The sequence below is a fragment of the Mus musculus genome, chromosome 18 (genome assembly GCF_000001635.26).
Source record: "Mus musculus strain C57BL/6J chromosome 18, GRCm38.p6 C57BL/6J".
Taxonomy (NCBI): Eukaryota; Metazoa; Chordata; class Mammalia; order Rodentia; family Muridae; genus Mus; species Mus musculus.
This window is the reverse complement of record NC_000084.6, coordinates 41,447,427-41,467,045: the sequence shown is the minus strand read 5'-3', so window position 1 is coordinate 41,467,045 and position 19,619 is coordinate 41,447,427.

Genomic DNA, 19,619 nt, shown 5'->3' with positions numbered 1-19,619 from the left:
AGTTGGCATTCTGTTCTTGTGGCTGTCTTCTTTTTGGTTTGTTGAATGATTACTTTCTTGGTTGTTCTAGGGCGTGATTTCCGTCCTTGTATTGCTTCTTTTCTGTTATTATCCTTTGAAGGGCTGGATTCGTGGAAAGATATTGTGTGAATTTGGTTTTGTCGTGGAATACTTTGGTTTCTCCATCTATGGTAATTGAGAGTTTGGCCGGGTATAGTAGCCTGGGCTGGCATTTGTGTTCTCTTAGTATCTGTATAACATCTGTCCAGGCTCTTCTGGCTTTCATAGTCTCTGGTGAAAAGTCTGGTGTAATTCTGATAGGCCTTCCTTTATATGTTACTTGACCTTTCTCCCTTACTGCTTTTAATATTCTATCTTTATTTAGTGCATTTGTTGTTCTGATTATTATGTGTCGGGAGGAATTTCTTTTCTGGTCCAGTCTATTTGGAGTTCTGTAGGCTTCTTGTATGATCATGGGCATCTCTTTTTTTATGTTTGGGAAGTTTTCTTCTATTATTTTGTTGAAGATATTAGCTGGCCCTTTAAGTTGAAAATCTTCATTCTCATCAATTCCTATTATCCGTAGGTTTGGTCTTCTCATTGTGTCCTGGATTACCTGGATGTTTTGAGTTAGGATCCTTTTGCATTTTGTATTTTCTTTGACTTTTGTGTCGATGTTCTCTATGGAATCTTCTGCACCTGAGATTCTCTCTTCCATTTCTTGTATTCTGTTGCTGATGCTCGCATCTATGGTTCCAGATCTCTTTCCTAGGGTTTCTATCTCCAGCGTTGCCTCGCTTTGGGTTTTCTTTATTGTGTCTACTTCCCCTTTTAGTTCTAGTATGGTTTTGTTCATTTCCATCACCTGTTTGGATGTGTTTTCCTGTTTTTCTTTAATGATTTCTACCTGTTTGGCTGTGTTTTCCTGCTTTTCTTTAAGGGCCTGTAACTCTTTAGCAGTGCTCTCCTGTAATTCTTTAAGTGACTTATGAAAGTCCTTCTTGATGTCCTCTATCATCATCATGAGAAATGTTTTTAAATCTGGGTCTAGATTTTCGGTTGTGCTGGGGTGCCCAGGACTAGGTGGGGTGGGAGTGCTGTGTTCTGATGATGGTGAGTGGTCTTGATTTCTGTTAGTAAGATTCTTACGTTTGCCTTTCGCCATCTGGTAATCTCTGAAGCTAGCTGTTTTAGTTGTCACTGTTAAGAGCTTGTTCTTCAGGTGACTCTGTTAGCCTCTATGAGCAGACCTGGAGGGTAGCACTCTCCTTAGTTTCAGTGGGCAGAGTATTCTTTGCAGGCAAGCTCTCTTCTTGCAAGGCAGGTAGCCAGATATCTGGTGTTCGAACCGGACTCCTGGCAGAAGTTGTGTTCCACTCACTAGAGGTCTTAGGATCACGTGTGGAATTCTGTGTGGGCCCTTGCGGGTGTCAGGCGACTCAGCTGGCAAGGTAGCCCGGGGCTCGAGTGGAGTGGAAGGGACTTGTGCCCCAGATCAAGCCCGGGTAGCCTGCTTCCCTATGTACCGCAGTCTCAGGTTCCGCGCGATTGGACTGGGGCAGGCGCTGTGTTCCACTCACCAGAGATCTTAGGGTCCCGTGGGGAGTCCCGTGTGGGCCCTTGCGGGTGTTGGGCAAGACTCTGCTGGCAGGGTAGCCCGGGGCTCGAGTCTCGAGTCGAGCGGAAGGGACTTGTGCCCCAGATCAGGCCCGGGTAGCCTGCTTCCCTATGTACCGCAGTCTCAGGTTCCGCGAGATTGGATTGGGGCAGGCGCTGTGTTCCACTCACCAGAGGTCTTAGGGTCCCGTGGGGAGTCCCATGTGGGCCCTTGCGGGTGTCAGGCGACTCAGCTGGCAAGGTAGCCCGGGGCTCGAGTGGAGTGGAAGGGGTTTGTGCCCCAGATCAAGCCCGGGTAGCCTGCTTCCCTATGTACCGCAGTCTCAGGTTCCGCGCGATTGGATTGGGGCAGGCGCTGTGTTCCACTCACCAGAGGTCTTAGGGTCCCGTGGGGAGTCCCGTGTGGGCCCTTGCGGGTGTTGGGCAAGACTCTGCTGGCTAGGTAGCCCGGGGCTCGAGTGGAGTGGAAGGGGTAATCTCTGAAGCTAGCTGTTTTAGTTGTCACTGTTAAGAGCTTGTTCTTCAGGTGACTCTGTTAGCCTCTATAAGCAGACCTGGAGGGTAGCACTCTCCTTAGTTTCAGTGGGCAGAGTATTCTCTGCAGGCAAGCTCTCTTCTTGCAGGGCAGGTACCCAGATATCTGGTGTTTGAACCAGACACCTGGCAGAAGTGTTCCACTCACTAGAGGTCTTAGGATCTCGTGTGGAATCCTGTGTGGGCCCTTGCGGGTGTCAGGCGACTCCGCTGGCAAGGTAGCCCGGGGCTCGAGTGGAGTGGAAGGGGTTTGTGCCCCAGATCAAGCCCGGGTAGCCTGCTTCCCTATGTACCGCAGTCTCAGGTTCCGCACGATTGGATTGGGGCAGGCGCTGTGTTCCACTCACCAGAGGTCTTAGGATCCCGTGGGGAGTCCCGTGTGGGCCCTTGCGGGTGTTTGGCAAGACTCTGCTGGCAAGGTAGCCCGGGGCTCGAGTCTCGAGTCGAGTGGAAGGGCAATCTCGAGTCGAGCGGAAGGGCCACAATTTTCAATTGCTTCTTTGTGAGTTTCACATCATGTACCTCAACCCACTTATATCCCTGTCCTTCATATTCACCCTGTGCCCTTGCAATCTCCCAAAAGAAAAAAAGAATAAAGAAAATAAAGCATAAAAATATCTGGTCATGGAAGCTGTTGTGTGTGTCACACAGTTCACCCTTTTCTCACACATGTTCAGTTATAAATGTTCATTTCAATAAGTCATTGGTCTGGTTTGAAGTCCCTGGCTTCTGCTACACCATCACTGCAGGATCTACACAGAGACTCCTCTAGGATATCCTGTGGTTGCCCTGTGCCGTGCATCTTTGGATCTACAGGACCAGTCTGAAAAGGTACATATTCAACTTTAGTAAGTCTGGTGTTTTTTTTTTTTTTAACTGCAAAAAATCTTTGGAAGGAACATTTTTAATTTTTTTATGATACAGAAAAATTTGCATGTATCACAATGCATAAACCTTAAGTAGATAATTTAGTACGTCTTGGTAAATGCACATAAGACTGATCCCTATCCAAATCAAGACATATAATGTTCCCATAAAGGCCCCTAAACCTCTTCCTTTGTTCTTACTGGCTGTAGGGAACTGCTCTTACAATCTAGATTACTTTACCTGTTCTTATATTTTATACAAGTGGAATCATATAGTTTTTTGTTTCTATTTCTAATGTACACTAATAATGCTCTGTGAATTTGCCCAGCATCCACTTTTAGTCTCAGGAAGCATTTTACTATAGAAATACATGCTAATTTGGCTCATCCTTTCTGTTGACAAAGGTTTTGTATTTACATATTATTTATAAGGCAGTTTTTAATTCTGTTGAGAAACACTCATGACATTTTGTGGACTCCTGTTTTCACTTAGCTCGGAGAGACACCTGTGAATGAGGCTGTTAAGTGGATGTTCAACTCACATTCTCTTCTGTCTCTGGTGATGTGTGAAAACCCAGCTCTTCTGTCCTCTCACCCACACGTGCCGCCAGTCTCCTCAAGGTCACCCATTGCTCTCAGACGGGCGATGCTTGTTGGGTAGCATGCTGTCTGAAACCAAGCTATATCCTCAGCCCTAAGCTCATCCATTCTTGAGCTTAATATATGGTTTTGGGGAATGGGGACCTGGCTCTGTGCAAGAAAGGTACTTGGTGAACACATAAAAAGTCATGTGTTTGGATTCTGGCACATACATAAAAGCTGGGGCTTTTATAAATTCACTGGGGCTTGCTGTCCACCAGCCTAGTTTCAGGTCATTTGAGACCCTATCTTTAGCAAATAAGATAGGAAGAATGATAGAGCAGGACACATAATGTCACCTGTGGGCATAGTGTGGGCTGTGTGCCTACATGTATACACACACGCGCGTGCGCACACACACACACACACACACACACACACACACACACACACACACGACTTTCATCTTCACAGTGAGTTTTATTTCTTTCACTTAAATGTTAGCAGCATTAATTTCAATCTTAAGGACGTTCTTCTAGTCAGTTCTATCTATTTTTTGAACCGTGCTGTAAGTTTTTAAATTAGGTTATATATTAATGATTTATGATAATTTATTGTGCATTCTGAATTAAAACATGCAAACATACATATATGCACTTATAAGTGTGCATTGTTAATATAGCCTGTCTATAATTTTTCTATGTGAAATGTTTAGACTGGTTGTCTATGAATTTACCTTAATTGTCTCTGCTTCTTCCAAAATCACAAAGGCTCCTCTGGTCTGCTCTTGTAATATATGGCTCATTATTTGCTTCTAGAAGTTTTCCACATCTAACTGTTGTGTGCAGGTCCACAGCCCATCTCAAAAGAATGAATGAATGTGTGTGTGTGTGTATTATAAGTTATAGACTGATGCTCATCTCCCCCACACTTAAATTCAGTTTTTCCCCCACATCATTTTTGAAGGGATTTTCCTTTCCTTACTGAAATACATTAATTCCTTTGACAAAAACCACTTGACTATAGCTTATATCTACTTTATCCATTTTTAAGTTATTATTGTGCTAACACTAACACTATTGCTAAGGCAATTGGTTGCTCTTTACAACTTGATACTAAAGCCTTATTGTTGAAGACAACACTTATGTCATAGAACAAGGAGATGTTGCTCTGGTGCCCAACTGGAAGCTTTACCTACTGATTTGCATTCATGGTTCAAGAAGGTACTCTGCATGCTACCATGGAGAAAGGTAATATCTATATTACTCGCCAACCAACCCTGCAAATATACACCAACAACCTATCTGCAAGATATGCTGGTACAGTAGTAGGAAAAATTGTTCTGTGGGTAACTGAACACCTTTTTTTATTGAGTTTAAAGCACAATTCATGAGCTGGAACATATTCCTCACACTGCTAAAGAGAAAACCTAATACTATTATTATTCTGCTAAATGAACACAGCAACAAAATGGTTGCTAATGACATACTTCTGTATCCTTTTATTGGTGCTGTTCTCAACCCATGTTAGAAAAGCTATTTCTTTCTTTTCGTTTTGTTTTGTTTTGTTTTTGTTTTTTTGGTTTGTTTGTTTGTTTCAAGATAGGGTTTCCCTGTATAGTCCTGGCTGTCCTGGAACTCACTTTGTAGACCAGGCTGGCCTCAAACTCAGAAATCCGCCTGCCTCTGCCTCCCTCTGGGATTAAAGGCGTGCGCCACCACCACCCAGCTGAAAAGCTACTTCTTTTTTTTTTAAATTTAATTTAATTTAATTCAGATTTATTTTATTTTTTTCCTTTTTTAAAAAAAATAGGTATTTTCTTCATTTACATTTCCAATGCTATCCCAAAATCCCCCATGCCTTCTCCCCTACTCTCCCCCCCCCCTCAACTCCCACTTCTTGGCCCTGGCGTTCCCCTGTACTGAGGCATATAAAGTTTGCAAGACCAATGGGCCTCTCTTTTCACTGATGGCCGACTAGGCCATCTTTTGATACATATGCAGCTAGAGACACCAGCTCGGGGGAGAGAGGGGTACTGATTAGTTCATATTGTTGTTCCACCTATAGGGTTGCAGACCCCTTCAGCTCCTTGGGTACTTTCTCTAGCTCCTCCATTGGGGGCCCTGTGATCCATCCAATAGCTAACTGTGAGCATCCACTTCTGTGTTTGCTAGGCCCAAGAATAGCCTCACAAGAGACAGCTATATCAGAGTCCTTTCAGCAAAATCTTGCTAGTGTATGCAATGGTGCCAGCGTTTGGAGGCTGATTATGGGATGGATTCCCGGGTATGGCAGTCTCTAGATGGTCCATCCTTTCATCTCAGCTCCAAACTTTGTCTCTGTAACTCATTCCATGGGTGTTTTGTTCCCAATTCTGAGAAGGGGCTTTTCTTCTTCACATGAAACTCAAGAAGAAAAGCTACTTTTTGTAATAGATGGGAATTAACACAAAGACCCACACTGTACAATGTACAGAGAGTGAGAGACTTTGGAGCACTCAGCCATGAATGTGATATCTTTAGCAAACTCCTCCCCTCAAGGCTCAGGGGTCTATGCACAATAGAACTCAGAAAGACTGTGAGAGACAGGGGTGATGGTTGATTCTGAGAAAGCAGTGTCTTCAAGACTAGACAGGACAGATAGATATATGAGTTCATGAGACTGTGGTAGCACATACAAAGTCTTCCCAGGTTCAAGCCAAGTGGGGTCCTGACACTGAAAGGGAGAAGGGGACATGGAGTTCCCACCTTGGTCAAGAAGCTATTTACAATTGATACTCATTGGCAAAGAGAATGTCATTGGGCATACTGACCACACCCCAGGGCAGGCTCAACACCCAGAAGCAGTAGGTCAAAAGAAACGGAACTCTGATGCTGTGTTTTGTTGTTATTGTTGTGTTTGTCTGCTTTATTTTATTTTGTTTTGGCATTTTTCCTTTTATTAAAAATAGATTTTAAAACATTATATATATCTTGATTATAGTTTCCTGTCTTCTGCTTCTGCCTGTTCCTTCTTACCTCCCCTCCTGGTCCACTCTCTTTCTGTCTCTCATTAGAAAACAAATGGGACCCTAAGGGATAATGATTAGATAAAATAAAACATAATAAGATAAAACAAAAGCTAACATGCTGGAGTTGGGAAAAAGCCAAACAGAAGGCAGAGAGCCCAAGAGAAGACACAAGAAACAGAGACCCACTCATTCACACACTCAGAAATCCCCCCGCCCCCTGCCAAAAAAAAAAAAAAGCAAACACCAAAAAAACACGACTACTGGAAGCCATAATATATACACAAAGGATCTGTGGGTAAAGAGAGAAAAATATATAAAATAATAAGATAAGTTTAAAACAAAACAACAAAGGGATGAGTCCCAACATGCTATCATGAGACAAAGCCCCTCCAAAGATGCTGTTGACTTTGTTTTCTCTTGGTCATCCACTTCTGGGCCTGTGGTCTGCCTTTATGAGTATTTGTTTCCCCAGCGAGATGAGATGATGTTGGTGAAAACACAATTTTCATTTGCAAATGATTATCAGCCAGAGATTGTTTCTGGGTTAAGAATGAGGGCATGTGTCTATTTCTTTTAGCTCTAAGGTAGACCCATCTGGTGTAGACCCATCAGGCACCATGTAGTCCCATATGTGCTGCCTTAGTCTTTGAGCTCAGGTCATGTTAGATGCTGAAGATGTATCTTTGGAGAAGTCAGGCATTATTAATTTTGCATCTTAGTTATCGTAGCCCCATAATAAACATATAAACAAATTACCAAATAATAAAAATTCTTGTATTATAATGCCACAATCTGGTTAAAGTATGTAGCATCAAAAATTCACATTAATTGTAGATGAGAACATAAGTATGAAAGACCACTGTAAGAACAGCAGTTTCTTATAAAACTAACTATGGTCTTACCAGTTGACCCATAACCCATGTTCTTTGATATGTAGTCATATGACTAAAACACTATGCCTCCACAAAAGCCTAGTTATGGGTGATTTTAGCAGCTTTGTTTTTTAATTGTCAAGGTTTAGAAATAAGAAAACTTTCCTATGGGAAAATTGGTGTATGTAAACAGTGAAATGTTATTCAGTGGTTAAAGAAATTAACGATTAAACCATATTGAAAATAGAGAAAACTCAAATGAGTATTACGAAGTGGCCCACATGAGCAAACTACATTCTTTTTGTATCCAAGTAGATGGCACCCACTTTGGTAACAGTAAAAATATTGGTGACTGCCTGCTGCAGAGGGCTGAGAGGGACACATAGGTGAAGAACAGGTTATCTATAGAGCTGAAGTTATTGTGCATGAAGATGTAAGTGACACATTGTTGCCCACAGAAGGTACACCTAGAGTGAACCATAGTGTTGGCTATAGACTTTGGGTGAGTATATATCTGGGAGGCTCATGCCAACAGAATCATCCCTGAGATAAGCACTGTTGATACTGGTGGAGGTTGTGGACATAAATGGAACTTTCCATTTCTATGTATTGTCTCCTCAGTTTTAATGTGAATTCCAAATGTCTCTAAAATATGAAGTTGATTTGTGGTCTGATAATGTTTTGTGGAAAATTATATTAAAGCATTGGGATTCAAGTTATAAGAATGTGCAGTGTTACATAGAATGACCAAGGTTTTTTTTTTTTTTTTTTTTTTAATGAGAAATTGATTGTATAGGTACACATGTAATGAGAAAAGCTATGAGATATTTTCAGGGGAAAAAAGTATAAATGGAGGACACACCTAGAGAAATTTCCAGAGGTAGAAAGAACTTGCAGTATCCTGTATGATTATCCTAGCAGATGACGGTGGGAATGACACGACTTTATCTCCAAACTAATCTATCACATGAGGAAAATCGTTTCTAGAACAAGGAGAGGAGGAGGATCTCTTTCTACCTCTCTGAGGTTGTAATAAGTGTTTCTCATCCAGTGCCACCTGTAGACCTTCATTTGTTTGACCAATTAGGCAATAAGATGAATAGCTGTAGGCCTTCTGGGTTTCTTTGTAGAGCAGAAAGATGCTTTGATGCATAAATGTGTGGACAATTTCAACAGGAACAGTTTATCAACATTCTAAGAGCCAGGTGAACCAAAAGACAAGGAAACAAATAGTGTTGTTCACTCTATTATGTTACTTGAGGTATTTTTCAAGTGAAAATCGTACCATTAAAAGATGTCAAATCTTTCAGCAAGACTGCTGGCAGTCGGCTCTCTCTCTCTTTCCTTTTGGACTGTCATTTGAATATTTTGGGAGGTTTGATAAATCATGCTTTACAGCTGAGCAGGATTTCAGGTTCCTGATGTTTTCTTTTTTTCCACTCCTATTTTGAAGTGTCAGAAACTTCTGCGAATCAGCCTTACTGAGCAGCAGAAAATCGAAAGCATAGGAGACTCAGATGTGTCTATAAAAATGTCAGCATTGTATGGGGACGTGTAGATGGTTTGTGGCCAAGTTAGTCTTTGGAAACGAGAACGTACTACGAGGGGATTTGTGAATAGAGAACACTGCAAAAGTCTAATGCAGTGCCTATAGAATCAATAAGTTACCCACAATTTTAATAGAAATCCTGTGTTTTCTATCTTGCCACAATATATTCACCCAAGTTAAACTAATGAATCCTCTACAAGGAGATTGAAGAAGAGAACATTTTTGTTTCATTTCTGTTGTTGTGATGGAATACCCTGACAGAAACTACTTAGAAGAGAATTTACTTTAGCTCAGAGTTTAAGATGACATCATTGTTAAGATGACATCATTGTTAAGATGACATCATTGTTGGGGAAGTCAAGTCAGAAACTTCAAGGAGCTGGTAACAACATCCACTAACAGACAGAAAAATGTGTGTGCATGCTCACTTGCTTGCTTTCTTAAGATCGAGGCCTCTTACGTTGTTTGGGATCACCTGACTTAGTAACTGTGCTGGCAACAGTGGGCTTGATTGAATATGGTATCAATTAACTTCATCCCTGTGTTGGCTGTTCTTGGTTGTCAACTTGACTACTCCTGGAATGAACTAAAAACCAAGCACTTAGCAGTACCTGTAAGGAAATTTTCTAAATTAAATAATTCAAGTGAAAAGACTCACTTTTAATCTGGATCTTTTGAGGTGGGGAAATATATCTTTCATTTTGACCTTTTGGAGTGAAGCATTCGCCAGAGAAGATTGCTCAGACATGGGTTTAAGTCAGAAGAAAGTTTTTCTTAGCTGGCTAGTGACTATGCTGAGTACTCAGAATCCCAGTATAGCACTGAACTCTTTTCAGGAAGAGATTTTAAGCACAAAAAAAAACATGTTCTGGGTTGACATACAGTTAACAAGAACAGTTCTTCAGGAGTGGACCTACAGAAGCTAAGAGATAAGGTTAGTACATCTTGAGAAGTTTCCAGAACCATACAGACTTTGATGGGTTAGGCCTTTGTTTTAGTTTTGGCAGGTGGTACTGTCTAAATGCTAGGTTTTACAGCCTGAATGGTACTTCCATCTTGGAGTCAGTTGTACTAAGGTGTTCAGGGCCTACTAAGGTCTAGGGCCATGTTACATTCACCACTGGTCTTAGTGAATGAGTCAAATTGTGGATTCATTCTGTTTTAAAGAGATGTAGTAGGTCCTGAGGACCATTAATTTTATTCAACTGATACATAATTGACCATATATTTTCAGATGCAGGACCCTGCCATCATAGTAAGAGTTAAAATTCCAGCCAGTGTTGATGGCAGAATAGTTAGCCAGGGGACCCAAAGAACAGAGACTGGCATCAATGATCTGATATTAATTTCTGGTCTTGGAGCCTGGGAATCAGGGAGAGAGGTCTTTCAAACATAATCTCATAGGAGTTAAGTTCATCCCTACTTGGGGTATAGTGGACCAAAGCAAAGCAAAGGAGGGTTACCCATGCTTTGCTGGAATCTCATGAGTGTTTTGTTAGACTGCTTTTTTTTCCCTCTCCTTTCCTCTCTTTTCCTCTCCTTTCCTCTCCTTTCCTCTCCTTTCCCCTCCTTTCTCCTCCTTTCCCCTCCTTTCCTCTCCTTTCCCCTCCTTTCCTCTCCTTTCCTCTCCTTTCCTCTCCTTTCCCCTCCTTTCCTCTCCTTTCCTCTCCTTCTTCCCTCTCCTCTCTTTTCCTCTCTTTTCCATCCTTCCTTCCTTCCTTCTGTCCTTCCTCCCCTCCATCCTTTCTTTTTTCTTCTGATATGTTGCTTATTCCTTTTACCTGGCCAGAAATCTGAAATCTATATATACCATAAAGTTTTCAATCTATGTCTAAATCCTTAATTTTACTTGAGAGGGTTTTTAGCTATGAAAACCAGGCATTGTCAGATGCCATCATTTGTAGAAGGCCAAATCAAGGGACCAATTCCTGAGGGAGTATTTTATGCTACTATGTGAGCAGTTTTAATCTGGGGGATGAACACTTTATCCACCCAGAAAAGGTATCTATAAAATCTATAAAATTTATCAAGTACTTTTCTCTTCCCCCAGCAGACAGACAGCATCTTGGTGAAATGAGTTTTAGAGTTTGCTGGGGTGTTGATCCCTCACTTGGATCCCTTTCTGGGTAAGGACTGTGTTTTGGATTCACTTGAGCATAGACCTGGAATCTGGTTGAGACATCTCATGCTAGGCTGTCCACATTAGGTAGAACACACCTTGGTCTGTGCAACTCAGAAAGTTTTGTGGACTTCAGATGATTAGCCTGATGAAAGTTAGTTACCAGAGTCCTGCTAGTTGTTTCTGGAAGAATGGTCTTTCTGTCTTGTGTTCTCCATCAACTTGTGGTTTTCAGTTGTCCATGTCTTGTTTACCATAGAGCCTAAGGCAACCTCAGGTCATGTCTTTTTTTATTAAAATATCCATAGTACTCACTGGTCTTAGGGCCTTTGGTCAGGCAACCATGTCAGCAATGTGTAGGAGAAGCCAAATAGCCTCTAGGAGGGCCAGGATAATTTTTTAATGTCCTTCTGCTCCCCACCACCATTGGTGACAAGATTTATAAGTAATACCATGGACATGCCCAGTGGTAAAATCATACTAACTGATGATCTGTGTATATGGTGGTGGACTATCTTTTTCTCCATCAATGTGTTCTCTCTGGGCTGAGGTACCAGCCTTAGGCCAAAGTCAGCACAGTTAAAAGTAAGTACTACAGCTCCCATGTACCTGGTTTCATCTTTCATCTCATGACACTCAGAAAAAAGCACCTGTGTCCTTAGCCACACTCATGGCAGTGGGTTTCTCAAACTGGACTCAGGGGTGAGCCATGAGTAGGTCTGGTGCTGCATCACGCAGTTATTAGTCAGGCTGCACTTTGGTGCTCCTCAGAGGAGAGCCTCAAAAGTTCCATGAGGTGCTGTGAATTTAAGATCCTGACTCAGAGTTAACTTCTTTGCTTTTTTTTTTTCATTAAACTAGCAATATCCATCCACCACAGATCTTAGACAGGTGCGCCATCCTGTAGCTTCAGGGTTCAATCATCACAGGACATTTCCATGACCCCAAATTGGGTTAAAACACCTTTTATCTCGAAAAAGGGCTGGAGTGGAAATCAGAGCTGTTTGTAAAGCCTCAAATGCCTTTTGTTTAGTATTGGTCCAGATTAGGGGTTTAGTGCCTCTTTGTGTTGGTGTATAGAGGTCTTGCTATTTCCACAAACTTTGGTAACCAGAGGCAGCAATACCCAAATGTACCTAAGAACTCTTGGACCTATCTCCTAGTCTTTGTATTTAGGACCTGAAGGATGGCGGCAGTCCTACTCTGACTCAGGATCCTTACGTTTCCCTTTAGCTGATAGCCTTGTACAAAGTTGGAGTTTCTTAGCCAACATGTTGTAGCCCAAGATCTGTAACTCAGCAATTTCTCAATGGTCCCTTTCATATTTATTTTCCCAGGAAACCTCTGACAGAAGGGCAAAAAGTCTGCCTTTAGTATCTTGAAATCCTGGGGCAATCCTGTCCAGGTATGGTGCCCAAAGTAATCTCCCACTGGGTTTGTCCATTTGAAAGTAAAGAAAGGTTAACTCATTTCTGCCAGTGGGAGGCTGAAGAATGTATCTCTCGGGTACAAGACAGTGAACACCTGATTCTCTGGAAGATTCATGAGAATCAGAGGTGCCAGGTTCCCTCATAGGCAGGAGATGCATATTCCATAGTGATGGGTAGAGCATCAGGATCCTCGTCTCTTCAAGACAGGGAATATAGACTGTGATCTTCCTTTTTGTTTCCAGGGTCAATGGGTATTGTATTTGGATGGTAGTAGTTGGACTGTTTAGTTGAACAATTGTAGGAGCTTGGCATTAGCCCAGTCCTGAGTCCTGGGGGTTATTATTGTTTTTGTTTTTCTGACATAGGGTGAGACACCAATATTTTGCTGAGTATCTATAATTTAACTGTATCTCTTCATCATAAAAAGTGATGGTGGCTTTCATTTTATGCAAAAGGCCTTGTTCCAATTAGCTCTCTATTGCTAAACACCCTATAGCAATACTCTGACATTCATAATTTTTTAAATATCTGGGGCCTACTGGGTACACAGGAAATCTTTGTAGCAGCTGTCTAAAGTTGTTTAAAGTTCCCATCGTCAGTGTTGGACAGAAGGGAAAATCTGTTCCGACTGAGCTTTTTGTGTTGTCTGCCCAGCCCAGGGGCGTTTTTAAAAACTTTTATTTTCTGAGAATGGTGGGTTTTATGGATCATTGATTTAAAAGTTGATATAAATCAAGAAAGAGAAAGGTGTGAAACTTTCTCTTTGCCTTTGGGCTCAGCCCAGGGGAACTTTCCCCCTTCCCTGCTTAGAGCAGACAAGAAGCAGAACAGTGGGGATGGTCACTTGGGAAACGATTTTCCCTTTTTATGTGCTTTGCACTGAGATGGCAGGGGGCTCCGGATCAGAGGCCTGGCCTCTCTCTTCCCAACCTCCACACAGGGACCAGCTGCAAGTGTGTCTGCTTCTGCTCCCAGAGTGGGACAGTAAAGGTTTGCTTTTGCTTTTGTTTCTGTTTTTGTTTTTGTTTTTTTTTTTTTTTTTTCTGTTCACACTTTTTTAAATTTCTCTGGGTGATCTGGCACCTGGCAGAGTCAAAAGAATTCAGGCGCCCAGGAGCCCCAGGAAGGGGCACAGGACTTAAGCTGACTACAGGGAGGGTCTCACACCAGAGTAAGCCACTTGTTCTGTAGAAACAAAACTGACAGAAATATATAGAAAGGCATGACCCTGTTGATCTTGTGCTGTGCAGAAGAAACAACAGTCCGACACATTCTGCTCCCCTTAAGCCACAGTTGTATCAGATTTGGTTCCCAAAGGAAACACTGTCCATGTGACTCAATAATCCACAAGTGTTTTCTTTTCACTGGTACTAATGTCTTTAACAACCAAAGATGTTTCTTCAGCTCTAGCCTGATCAGAAACACAAATTCTTAGCTAAACTCTCACAGAAACAACTCCTATCTCTTATTGACAGAAGTTTTGCTTCCTCTCACAGGCCACATGTGCTGGATCTCAACTGTTCACATTTCTCTCAGCATTTTTTTTTTAAATTTTAATCTGAAAAGCTCCCAATAAAATGGCCAGGTAAGTTCTGCTTCCACCATCTGTTGCTTTTTCTACATTGATACAACAAATGCTTCCAGGTTTCTATCTAGTTCAAAGTAAAAAAGCCACATGGTCAGGCCTATCGCAGCAACAGCCCACTCCTGCATCTAATTTCTGTTTTAGTTTTATTTCAGTTGTGATAAAACATTCTGACAGGAATCAGCTTAGAAGAGAAAGAGTTTGTTTTGGCTTATAATTCCAAGTTAAAGTCTATTACGATGCATAAAATCACAGTGTAAGAAGCTTGAAACAGCTAGTCATGTTATATCCTTAGTCAAAAGTCAAGAGAGAGAGAGAAAATGCATACTTACAAGCTTGTGCTTTTTTCTAGATGTCTAGAGAGCCTTCTCCTCCACCTCCTCCTCCTCCTTCTTCCTCCTCTTCCTCCTCCTCCTCCTCCTCTTCCTCCTCCCCCTCCTCCTTTCCCTCCTCCTCTTCCTCCTCCCCCTCCTCCTCCTCCTCCTCCTCCTCCTCCTCCTCCTCCTCCTCCTCCTCCTCCTCCTCCTCCTCCTCCTCCTCTTCTTCTTCTTCTTCTTCTTCTTCTTCTTCTTCTTCTTCTTCTCCTCCTCCTCCTCCTCCTCCTCCTCCTTTCCTTCTCCTTCTCTTTCTTCTTTCTTTTGCTTCTGCTTCTCCTTCTGCTGCTGCTACTTCTGCTTTTCTGCTTCTATTTTTCCTTCTTCTGCTCCTCCTTCTCTTTCCTCTTCTTCATCCTACTCACATACAGTAGAGGATTCATATGTTCATTTTCTAATCTGTCAGTATTTGTTTTGTTTCTTACATCCTGGAGACTGGAAACACTGTATAAGCCATCCCTATCCAATGGGATTTTATGTTAGAAAATTAACGCTAGAATCACTGTAAAAATTCATTCTGTCTTGTAAGTTCCATTTTAGGGTCAAATTTTCAAACATTTGATCAAGGTCACTTTGTCAGCTAGTGGCAGAAAGAGGCTATTATTTATATCTGGTGAATTTTCCAGGATAACTCTCTATAGAATGTTTTCAACCAGTCTAATTTAGCTTCAGTTATTTCACGATATTCTTCTTGCTGCATAATGTAACTTTTGTATGATGGACAGTCTCTAGTGGCATATACATATGTTCAAATTAGTTCAAATTGCCTTTTGAGATTTCTCTTTTAATACCTATATATAAGTGAACATATAGGTGGTTTCACATAGAAATCACAGTAGAAAAATTAAGGTTAAATCTCAAAACTTTATTTGTAATTCATAAGTAAAAATTGGATTGTGTCCTTACAGAGAATACATACCCAAACCTATGGGACACAATGAAAGCATTTCTAAGAAGAAACTCATAGCTCTGAGTGCCTCCAAGAAGAAACTGGAGAGAGCACACACTAGCAGCTTGACAACACATCTAAAAGCTCTAGAAAAAAAAAGGAAGCAAATTCACCCAAGAGGAGTAGACCGCAGGAAATAATCAAACTCGGGAGCGAAATCAACCAAGTGGAAACAAGAACTATTCAAAGAATTAACCAAACAAGGAGTTGGTTCTTTGAGAAATTCAACAAGATAGATACACCCTTAGCTAGACTCACTAGAGGGCACAGGGACAGCATCCTAATTAACAAAATCAGAAATGAAAAGGGAGACATAACAACAGATCCTGAAGAAATCCAAAACACCATCAGATCCTTCTAAAAAAGACTATACTCAACAAAACTGGAAAACCTGGACAAAATGGACAAATTTCTAGACAGATACCAAGTACCAAAGTTAAATCAGGATCAAGTTAACAATCTAAACAGTCCTATATCCCCCAAAGAAATAGAAGCAGTCATTAATAATCTCCCAGCCAAAAAAAGCCCAGGACCAGATGGGTTTAGTGCAGAGTTCTACCAGACCTTCAAAGAAGATCTAATTCCAGTTATGCACAAACTTTTCCACAAAATAGAAGTAGAGGGAACTCTACCCAACTCATTCTATGGAGCCACAATTACTCTGATACCTAAACCACAGAAAGATCCAACAAAGATAAAGAACTTCAGACCAATTTCCCTTATGGATATAGATGCAAAAATACTCAATTAAATTCTTGCTAACCGAATCCAAGAACACATTAAAGCAATCATCCATCCTGACCAAGTAGGTTTTATTTCAGGGATGCAGGAATGGTTTAATATATGGAAATCCATCAACATAATCCATTATATAAAAAAACTCAAAGACAAAAACCCCATGATCATCTCCTTAGATGCGGAGAAAGCATTTGACAAGATCCAACACCCATTCATGATAAAAGTCTTGGAAAGATCAGGAATTCAAGGCCCATACCTAAACATGATAAAAGCAATCTACAGCAAACCAGTAGCCAACATCAAAGTAAATGGTGAAGCTGGAAGCAATCCCACTAAAATCAGGGACTAGACAAGGTTGCCCACTTTCTCCCTACCTCTTCAACATAGTACTTGAAGTCCTAGCCAGAGCAATTCAACAACAAAAGGAGATCAAGGGGATACAAATTGGAAAAGAGGAAGTCAAAATATCACTTTTTGCAGATGATATGATAATATATATAAGTGACCCTAAAAATTCCACCAGAGAACTCCTAAACCTGATAAACAGCTTCGGTGAAGTAGCTGGATATAAAATTAACTCAAACAAGTCAAAGGCCTTTCTCTACACAAAGAATAAAGAGGCTGAGAAAGAAATTAGGGAAACAACACCCTTCTCAATAGTCACCATTAATATAAAATATCTTGGCATGACTCTAACTAAGGAAGTGAAAGATCTGTATGATAAAAACTTCAAGTCTCTGAAGAAAGAAATTAAAGAAGATCTCAGAAGATGGAAAGATCTCCCATGCTCATGGATTGTCAGGATCAACAATGTGAAAATGGCTATCTTACCAAAAGCAATCTACACATTCAATGCAATCCCCATCAAAATTCCAACTCAATTCTTCAACAAATTAGAAAGAGCAATCTCCAAATTCATCTGGAATAACAAAAAACCTAGGATAGCAAAAACTCTTCTCAAGGATAAAAATACCTCTGGTGGAATCACCATGCCTGACCTGAAGCTATACTACAGAGCAAATGTGATAAAAACTTCATGGTACTGGTATAGTGACAGACAAGTAGACCAATGGAATAGAATTGAAGACCCAGAAATGAACCCACACACCTATGGTCACTTGATCTTCGACAAGGAAGCTAAAACCATCCAGTAGAAGAAAGACAGCATTTTCAACAAATGGTGCTGGCACAACTGGTTGTTATCATGTAGAAGAATGCGAATCGACCCATTCTTCTCTCCTTGTACTAAGGTTAAATCTAAGTGGATCAAGGAACTTCACATAAAACCAGAGACACTAAAACTTATAGAGGAGAAAGTAGGGAAAAGCCTTGAAGATATGGGTACAGGGGAAAAAATTCCTGAGTAGAACAGCAATGGCTTATGCTATATGATCAAGGATTGACAAATGGGACCTCATGAAACTGCAAAGCTTCTGCAAGGCAAAAAGACACCGTCAATAAGACGAAAAGGTCACCAACAGATTGGGAAAGGATCTTTACCTATCCTAAATCAGATAGGGGACTAATATCCAATATATATAAAGAACTCAAGAGTGTGGACTCCAGAAAATCAAATAACCCCATTAAAAATGGGGCTCAGAACTAAACAAAGAATTCTCACCTGAGGAATACTGAATGGCTGAGAAGCACCTGAAAAAATGTTCAACATCCTTAATCATCAGAGAAATGCAAATCAAAACAACCCTGAGATTTCATCTCACACCAGTCAGAATGGCTAAGATGAAAAATTCAGGTGACAGCAGATGCTGACAAGGATGTGGAGAAAGAGGAACACTCCTCCATTGTTGGTGGGATTGCAAGCTTTTCCCCTCTGGAAATCAGTCTGGAGGTTCCTCAGAAAATTGGACATAGTACTACTGGAGGATCCCGCAATACCTCTCCTGGGCATATATCCAGAAGATGCCCCAACTGGTAAGAAGGACACATGCTCCACTATGTTCATAGCAGCCTTATTTATAATAGCCAGAAGCTGGAAAGAACCCAGATGCCCCTCAACAGAGGAATGGATATAGAAAATGTGGTACATTTACACAATGGAGTACTACTCAGCTATTAAAAAGAATGAATTTATGAAATTCCTAGGCAAATGGTTGTACCTGGAGGGTATCATCCTGAGTGAGGTAACCCAATCACAAAAGAACTCAAATGATATGTACTCAGTGATAAGTGGATATTAGCCCAGAAACTTATTATAGCGAGATATAAGATACAATTTGCTAAACACATGAAACTGAAGAAGAACGAAGACCTAAGTGTAGACACTTTGCCCCTTCTTAGAATTGGAAACAATCACCCATGGAAGGAGTTACAGAGACAAAGTTTGGAGCCGAGACAAAAGGATGGACCATATAGAGACTGCCATATCCAGGGATCCATTCCATAATTAGCCTCCAACCAATGACACCATTGCATACACTAGCAAGGGTTGGCTGAAAGGACCCTGATATAGCTGTCTCTTTTGAGACTAGGCTGGGGCCTAGCAAACACATAAGTGGATGCTCACAGTCAGCTATTGGATGGATCACAGGGCCTCCAATAGAGGAGCTAGAGAAAGTATCCAAGGAGCTAAAGAGATCTGCATCCCTGTAGGTGCAACATTATGAACTAACCAGTACCCCAGAGCTCTTGACTCTAGCTGAATATGTATCAAAAGCTGGCCTAGGAAGCCATCACTTGAAAGAGAGGCCCATTGGACACGCAAACTTTATATGCCCCAGTACAGGGGAACGCCAGGGCCAAAAAGTGGGAGTGGGTGGGTAGGGGAGTTGGGGGGAGGGTATGGGGGACTTTTGGGATAGCATTGGAAATGTAAATGGGGAAAATACCTAATAAAAAGTAAAAAAAAAAAAAAGAGAGAGAATAATGTGAGTCTTAATGATGCAGACAGTTTGTGATTAACCAGGCTAATAAACAAACCCTCTACCTCACACACCGATCATGTTTCATAATGCAAAAAAAAAAAAAAAATCATTTACATTAGACTCAGTAACTTTGAAATGTTAAGCTATTGAGATTTGGGGGGATTTTTATTAATTTTTATTTTGTATGTGTGAGTGGTGTGCCTGCATATATGTCTATTCACCACATGCATACAGTGGCTGTGGATGCCAGAAGAAAGAGGGCATCAGATATGTGGGCCTGGAGTTATAAATGGCTGTAAGCTTTAGTGTGAGCACTGCTAACTGAAGCTTGGTCTTCTGAGAGAGTCTTCCCTGCTCTTCTTCCCTGCTGAGCCATCTCTCTAGCCCTCTGGTGATTATTTAGTGTCATTGGCACTTGATGTAATGGATCACTGAAGCCTCTCTTCATTTCTAATTGAAATTTCATGGCCTTTTGCTCACCTGTGACTCTTCCCTTTACTACCAGTATCAGGTCC